General features: G+C 39.9%; 1 long non-coding RNA gene across 1 annotated transcript; it reads left to right on the forward strand.

Annotated features, from left to right (window-relative positions):
• Window positions 1-402: 402 nt before the first annotated feature.
• Window positions 403-6,999, forward strand: LOC103603574. Its single transcript, XR_551628.1, has 3 exons — window positions 403-476; window positions 2,890-3,066; window positions 6,824-6,999. It is a non-coding gene; the product is annotated as an uncharacterized LOC103603574 (long non-coding RNA).
• The last annotated feature ends 854 nt before the right edge of the window (window positions 7,000-7,853 follow it).

A 7,853-nucleotide genomic window follows, 5' to 3' on the forward strand; every position in this document is an offset into this window, starting at 1 on the left:
CCTCTACTTACCTCTCCTGTACTCCGTAAATATCCTCTGCTCCATTAGCAGTCTGGTGCCCAAAGACTAGCACAGTGTCTGCCATTCAATTGCTGCTCAAAATTTTAAAAAATAAATCAACAAGTGATTTGATGCTGTGACTTGATCCTCCATAGAAGAGAGATTAGAAATAAAGTTAAAAATGAAAATCTTGCCCCTTCCTTCCTCTTTTTCTGCTGTAAACTTATTGTTAAATATACTCATATGCGATAATCAGAGGTAGTCATATATCAGAATTTGAATAACAATATGTCTTCTATTTTGTTATACCTTTCATTCATCTAAAACCAAATACATTTGTCTAATAGTTTTCTGAAAGTAATTTTCTGAGGTTTTTATTTTTTATTCTTTTAAACTTCCTAGGTGGCTGGGATTGTTGGCAGAGCCGACGTGTTAGCATGTCTGCTGTTTCTGTTGGCCTTTCTCTCCTACAATAGGTATGTAATGCCTAAGAGTGCCCTGATCTGTGATTACAACCATGTCATGGGTGTAGACTGTGAGCTTCTGCGTGAGAGAGGTGGAAGCTTCTGAGCTGTGAAATGCTCAGCGAGCTTCCCAGGGACCGGGGGTTGGAAACCTTCTCCTTACCCAATGCTGGGCTGCTCTCTGTTCCAGCTCCATTCTGAACCATATGATACCATTTTAAAGAGACTGCTTTTCCAGTGCTGGGGACCCAGGCTCTTGCTTCTTAGTTCCTGTTACTTGTAGTTTCTGACTGAGAATGGAATTTGAAATCTTAGCTCTGAGCCAAAATATACTGGGTGCAATGCTCTCTTCTATTTGCCTAGGATTTGTTTGTTTAATTTCTCCTTTTCATTTTGGTCCTAATATTTTTCCTCTTTGCTATCTTCGTGAAAGTAACTCAGAGCTTAAAATAATAGGGCAAAATAGAAAGTAGTATTTTTCAACTGTAGTTTTCCTTCATCACAATACAGAAGTTCTTTGCTTTGGGAAACTGAAAAGCAATAAAGTAATTTCCCATTATGTTGCATCTTTACTCCCAAAGTGATCAGATTCTCACCTGAGTTGTGAGATATCCACAGAGGGAAAGGGGCAGGTGGGTTAAAATAGAATGTGAATGGTGGCTGAGGGCTCAGAGCATGACCCGGAAAAAGGGGGCTGGTTAACATGTTGGCCTATTTTGTGGAGAGATACCTGGTTAAAGATTTGTGAACCTTGGTCTTTGGATCAGTGCACGGACCCATAATCTTACAAAGCCCTGTGACTATTTGAGGAACACTATTCTAAAGCAGTGGTTCTTAATGAGGAGCTACTTCGCTCCCTACCCTAACCACTACTACCACCACCCCTCTTCCTCCAGGAGATTTTTGGCAGTGTCTGGAAATGTTTTTGTCACCACTGAAGAGGTGCTACTGGCATCTACTGGGTGGAGGCCAAGGTTGCTGCTAAATAAACATCCTAAAAGGCAAGAGCAGCCCCTACAACAACAAATTATCTGGCAGAAAAATACCACTAGTGTTGAGATTGAGAAACCTTGTTATAAACCAATTTAGACCTTGAATCAAGAATGTAATGAGTTAAGTATTACAAAGTTTTGTTTTGTTTTAAAGGGCAAAGCCATTTCTTAGTGTATATCAGTCTTCCGATCCCGGCTTTGTGGCCCCTGCCTCATTAATCATATGAAATGGAGTTGTGAATTAAAATATAGCCCCAATTTAACAATTAATTGTTTCCTGTTTGCTCTAGTGTTAGAACAGAATTAATAATTGCTCTTCAGTTTAAGCTTGTTCTCTGAGGCTTTTTCTGTGTGGTTGAACATGATTAGGCCTGCAGCATATCTGCATCTGTATGCTAAGGAGTGATATTATTACAGGTTGGTTGTGCATGCCATTCTCACTTTTAGATATGTAAGCTATAGAACAACTTCACAGAAAAGTGCATATCTACAGCAAATTTTGCATATAATTTTATGCGATTGTTCTAAGACATAATAATAAGGAGGAGACATCACAACTACACAAATACTGGCCTTCACTTCAAAAAGTGGAAGCCATGGCTGTGACACCTTCTGAAGGGAACAGTGATGTTTCTCGGTATGAGGCCAATTCAGTTTTGTAAGGTAAAAGAAAGACTACAGCACTGGAGTTTTTGAAAATCCCTGTTGGAAATAAAACTGAGAAAAAATGAACTTACTCATGCTCATGGAAAATAAATTTAAAAACATAGATTAGCCAAAAGAAAAGAAAAATGTCAAAATATTTATCACAGACATAAATGCTCTTTATATTTTGGTTTATGTATCCGCTGACTTCTTTGTTTTGTGTACAGAGGTATATAAAAACACTTCACTAAATCATAATGATGATGATAAACACTTGATATTTAATAAGTCATTTATTTAATCCTCTTTACGACACTAATCCCATTTCACACAGAAGAAGCACAGAGAGGCAAAGTCACTTGCCCCATATTACCCTCTTCGTTAACTTCAGAGCTGTGACTTGAACCCAGAGAATCTGGCTCCAGGCTCATGTATATTGTTTAGTAACCTGTATTATTCACTTAAAATGTATTCACTTAAACATCTTTTCGTGTCAGTAAATAGATCTATGGTAGCATTTTAAATGCATACCATATTTTATCATAATTTGTATATACTGTACCACAGTTCAAGTACGAAATTTAGCATTTTGGGGCATTTACTTTTTCTATTTTAGTAATTTTAAGTAATTCTATGATGTATACTCTTGAAGCTCAATCTTGTTCATGTACTGAATAATTAGGTTAGAAGAGAGTTAAGTTGCTAATAGATCTTCTATTTACAACGTGTTATTTCTCAGTGGCCCACATCTTTTTTTAGATTAGAAGTAGCTCCCACTTGTTTTTCAGGAGTCTGGATCAGTGCTGTGTTGGGGAGTGTTTCCCTCCCACGGCTTCTCCCTTCTTCCTGCTGCTCAGTTTGTTTCTGGGGACCTGCGCGATGCTGGTGAAGGAGACGGGCATCACAGTGTTTGGAGTGTGCTTGGTTTATGACCTCTTTTCCCTCTCCCACAAGCAGGATAAAGCGTAAGTCATTTACAGTTTTTATATCAAGAATTGTGTGGGCAGGGAATTACTCAAATTACATTTTCTTAAATGTAATCTCACTTTAGACCGTAATGTAATAAGCACGGCTTATTTCATTAAGATAAATGCATTATATATGTTCAAACTCTTTACACTTTTTAAAAATTCAATGAGGACTGTAAAGTTTTTGTGAGCCCAGAATTTGGAATTGAAAGTTATCTGTGTCAATTCCAAGTTGATATTGCTGGTTTGTTTGGGTTGCATACTACTGAGAAAATCTTGATTCACACAGAGAAGTGGTTGCAAACTGTTTAACAGTTTTTAACAGCTTTCTTTGACTCCATGCATTCAAATGAGTGTTATCCATCAAAGAGCGCTGGAGCCTGTTTGCTTGCTCTAGTAATGATGCTGTTGCCGGAGAGTTTAGGAGGTGTCTATTGGAACTCCACAAAGAGCCAGTCTAAACCATACAGGAATACTTTCACGTCATATTCAATTAAAGAACAAGCTTATTTAGTAGTCCATTTTCATTTTTAAAAATTAGGGTACATTCGTTTGATTCTGTGGATTATGGATGATAAGGATAATTAAGGCATATTAAAAGTTCAAGCACATACTATTGAATACTTTCAATTCATATTCAATTAAAGAACAAGCTTATTTAGTAGTCCATTTTCATTTTTAAAAATTAGGGTACATTCGTTTTATTCTGTGGATTATGGATGATAAGGATAATTAAGGCATATTAAAAGTTCAAGCACATACTATAATTTTCTTCTTCTATCAAATCTATAATTACTAACAATTTTACATGGAGACCCCATTTTTTGGTCATTATAAGGCCCTTACTTTGAACTTTTTAAACATGTGATTGATTTATTATACTACCTTGTCAGATGATGAATTTTATCTTTTTAAAAAAAATTCCTGCCTTTTCATCCCATTTCCTACCTCTTTATACTTCTTGATATAAAGATAAGAGGAGTGCTATGGAGTGGCAACTAACTGAGATGAATCATGAGATTCTGATCACCCTCCTGCCTGGGAATGTGATACTTGGAAGTAATTTAAATAGAGTTCAGTGCTCTGTTGCTCTCTGGAAATCTCAGAGGTGGTAAAAGCAGGAGCCCAGTTATCACTTTGACTCACGCTCATGCCAGGAGACCTCCCCTTGGCTTATGTGAGGATGCCTTTCTCTGTGTCCTTGCAACAGATGGGAGTAATTACATTGCCTGCTTTCCTTTTTAGAGAACAACCTATAAACCCCTCTTGCTTCCCACTTTCCTCTTGCATCCACCTTGTCTCTACCTGCTAACTTTTCCCTGCCTTGCCTCACTGCCAGCAGATAGATATGACAAATGACTGCAGCTGTGTTCTCTCCTGTGGGCCGGTCCAGAGCTATTTTGATGTCACCATTGAAGTCACATCTCCTCTGTCCTTGAGACTCTCCAGCCCATTGTTGCCTACACTCCTTTCTCCCCTCTTCATCTAGTCGATGTTGATCCAGGCTTTTTTCAAAGCTAATAATTCTCTTTTCTTCCTTTAATAGTCTTTCTTTACCTTCATACTAAACTGCTAGAAGTTCTATGGAAGGGATAATACTGCTGATCTGTAGCTTGGAAGTCACACAGCTCAGAGTCTGGGTTATTTTTTATTTATTTATTTTTTTTAGAAACTTTTAGTCCTCACACCCAGCAGCTCCATAAGTGGAGCCAGTCATTCCTGTTTTCATCCTTTTATCCGCTCATTCAACACATATTCATTCAGTGCCTGGCCAAGAACAAGACAGATAAGGTTCCTTCCCCAGAGAGCATATCGGATATTGGGGGAGACAGATATTACATAAATAATTACGTGAGTAATTGATTCCAGTTGTGAAAAGTGGTAGAAAGGAACCCAGAGCATGTAACAGTGAGACCCTGGGCAAACACGGTTAATATCTGTTCAGTGCTGGCCATGTGCTAGGTGCTTTGCCATGCCGCTTGCTCACAACAGCCGTTCTCTTCATTTTACAGAGGAGAAAACACAGAGGCACAGAAAGTAACCTCCCCACAGTCACCCATCCCCAGTGGAGCCAGGATTTGGACCCATGTCTGTGTGGCTCTGGAACCACAGGCTTACCCCTGAGTACACTGCCACCATGGAAGGATCTCGGGACAGGGAGGCAGAGGAGACAGTTATACCAACCAGCTCAGGGGTTCTGAGTGTTTGAGGGGTCATGGACCCCTTTGAGAATTTCACAAAGTTGTGTCCCCAGAATAATGCACACACACACACGCACAGGTTTGCACAAACTCTTAAGGATCTGTCTACCTCCCACTCCCCACTTTATCTGCTAATTTAGAATTACTGTTTTAGCACTAGGTGGTCCTTGAGATCTTTCAGTGTATAATTCAGGCAGCAGGAAAGAAACAGTAATAGAAACAAATATTGGAAACACTTCCCTACAAGAAAAGCAATTTATTCCTAAATTTTAAGATTGGGCCACATGAATGGAGTGGGATTTCTTTTATTCAACATCACCTTTGGGAGGAAACGTTTTCAGTGAAAGATCAGCTCCTGAAAGCTAACTTTCTTTTTTTTTTAATTAGCATATAATTTTCAACATGTAGAAAGTAACATACCCTGACCCCAGTCCCTACCCTCTCTCTCTAGAGGTAACCATAATTCTGAATTTGGCACTTTTCATTTCTATGGTTTTTTTCCTAGGGCATTACTTCGTATGTATATACCAGTGAATATCAAATAGCATTATTTTACATATTTTCAAACTTTACATGAATGATATTACTTGCTGTTTTAAAAAATTTAACATTGGGCTTTTGAGATAAGTCAGTGTTGATACATGTAGCTACATTTCATTTGTTTTAACTGCTGCATAGTATTTAATTATCATAATTTATCCATTCTTCTAATTTAGAATTTAAGTTATTTCCACATTTTTGCTGTTATAAACTACACTGCAGTGAAATTTTTGTGCATATGTTCTTGTGCAAATACATGAAGGTTTCTCTTGGGCATAAGCATAGAAGCGGAGCTGTGGGGACGGAGGGTAGACTCGTGTTGACTGTGTTACTTCCTGAGACATTGCATTTGTAGCAGTGAATGAGAATCTCCTTTGTTTCACATTCTGCCGTCACTTGGTAGTATCAGACTTTTTAATTTACAGCCATCTAGTGGTTATGAATTATATCTTAAAGGATTTGCGACAGAAAAATCTAATCAGAGTACGTTGGACGGCTCAGCTATGAACAATATTTTGCAAAATCATACTAATGTAAATCCTGGATACCACTTCAGCCAAATATTTGGAGGATGAGGGGTAAAGAAGAGAGAGAGAAAGAGAGAGAGAGAGAGAGAGAGAGAGAGAGAGTGTGTGTGTGTGTGTGTGTGTGTGTATGAGAGAAATGTATTTGGAGGATGAGGGGTAAAGAAGAGAGAGAGAAAGAGAGAGAGAGAGTGTGTGTGTGTGTGTGTGTGTGTGTGTGTTGGTGACCACTTAAGAGAGACTGAGTCTATCTTCTACAGTAGGAAGTCAATACAATAAGCTCTAACATTGAAAGAAACAAATAGTAATCTAGTTATGTTATGTGATTTTAAACATATGGCGGTAAATATCAGAAACAGAAGGGCTCAAGCCTTGAGAATACTTGCTTCCTGGCAGGAGGCCTTGCAGGTGGGGCGGGTACTGCTCTTCTTGTTGCAAGTCTTGTCTTTCTCTTTGACTTTGTTTTCCCTCAATTCCATGTGCAATCAGGAGCAACGGGGCCCTCCATCCGCACAGCGCACAGCAGCCCACGAGCCCCCATCGGGAGAACGGGAAGCAGCAGCGGTTTTCTCACAGAGGAGCTTGGGGTGGCTGCCACTCCCCACTGCCACAAGAACCCAAGAGCAGTGGATTCCCGATGTCCCCGCGAGCTGTGAGGTCCCTGATGAGGTACTGGGCTGGGGTTCTTGGTTCGTGTGCCTGTGCGCTGTCCACCATCACTTGGTGCAGCCCGCGATGCCTGGAGACGTGACGTGCAGGGTCAGCTCCTTGCTCACTCCCTCTCTCCTTGTTCTCTCCCTTCCTTCCCTATATGAGATTAGTTAAGAAAGGAGTATCTAGAGGAAGCAAGTGGAAGCCCTGCTGTCTGCCCTTATTTGCAAGCAAGGTGATGAGCTGCGGGTCTGCAAAGCCTCAGGCATCAGAAGACAGGCGCCCTCCACTTTCTAGGGGAGGAGAGCACTCAACCCCCATCCCACCCTTCTCTCCCTGCTCTTTGTGTTTGATCTGAACTTATTACAGCACAAGTATGAGAGGAAACCCAAGGAACTCTTTCTCCCAGAAATGTTTTTGAGGTTGCAGGAAAATCTGTAGTACATCGTGGGATCTTTCTTTCTTTCTTTTTTTTAAAAAATATTTCGACCTAGCCATGAAAATTAACTTAGACTCGTCAGCACAGGTATGCTTACTAAATTAGGTTGCCTCTAAAATAGCTCAAGCTATGGGCAAGTCAAAATTTAGCAAATATGTGTTAAATGATGAACTTAGGCATATTAAAATTTGAAAGAGCATTTTGAGCAGACAGTGATTAATGAATCATCAGGCAGCTCCAGACCGCAGGTGGTCTGGGGCTCCACCAGGGGAAGGCATTTATAGTGTGAATGGAGCAGCAGAGCAAAGACAATATTTGATTGGTTGAAGTGGAGCAGTAGTAGCCTTATTTGGATCAGTCCTATGGGAAGTCCCTGGTTACAGGTTAGTTGGTGGCTTCTGACTGGTAAAGCATGAATTTCATTTTACG

This window comes from Galeopterus variegatus, unplaced genomic scaffold (assembly GCF_000696425.1).
Source record: "Galeopterus variegatus unplaced genomic scaffold, G_variegatus-3.0.2 Scaffold4681, whole genome shotgun sequence".
Lineage (NCBI taxonomy): Eukaryota > Metazoa > Chordata > Mammalia > Dermoptera > Cynocephalidae > Galeopterus > Galeopterus variegatus.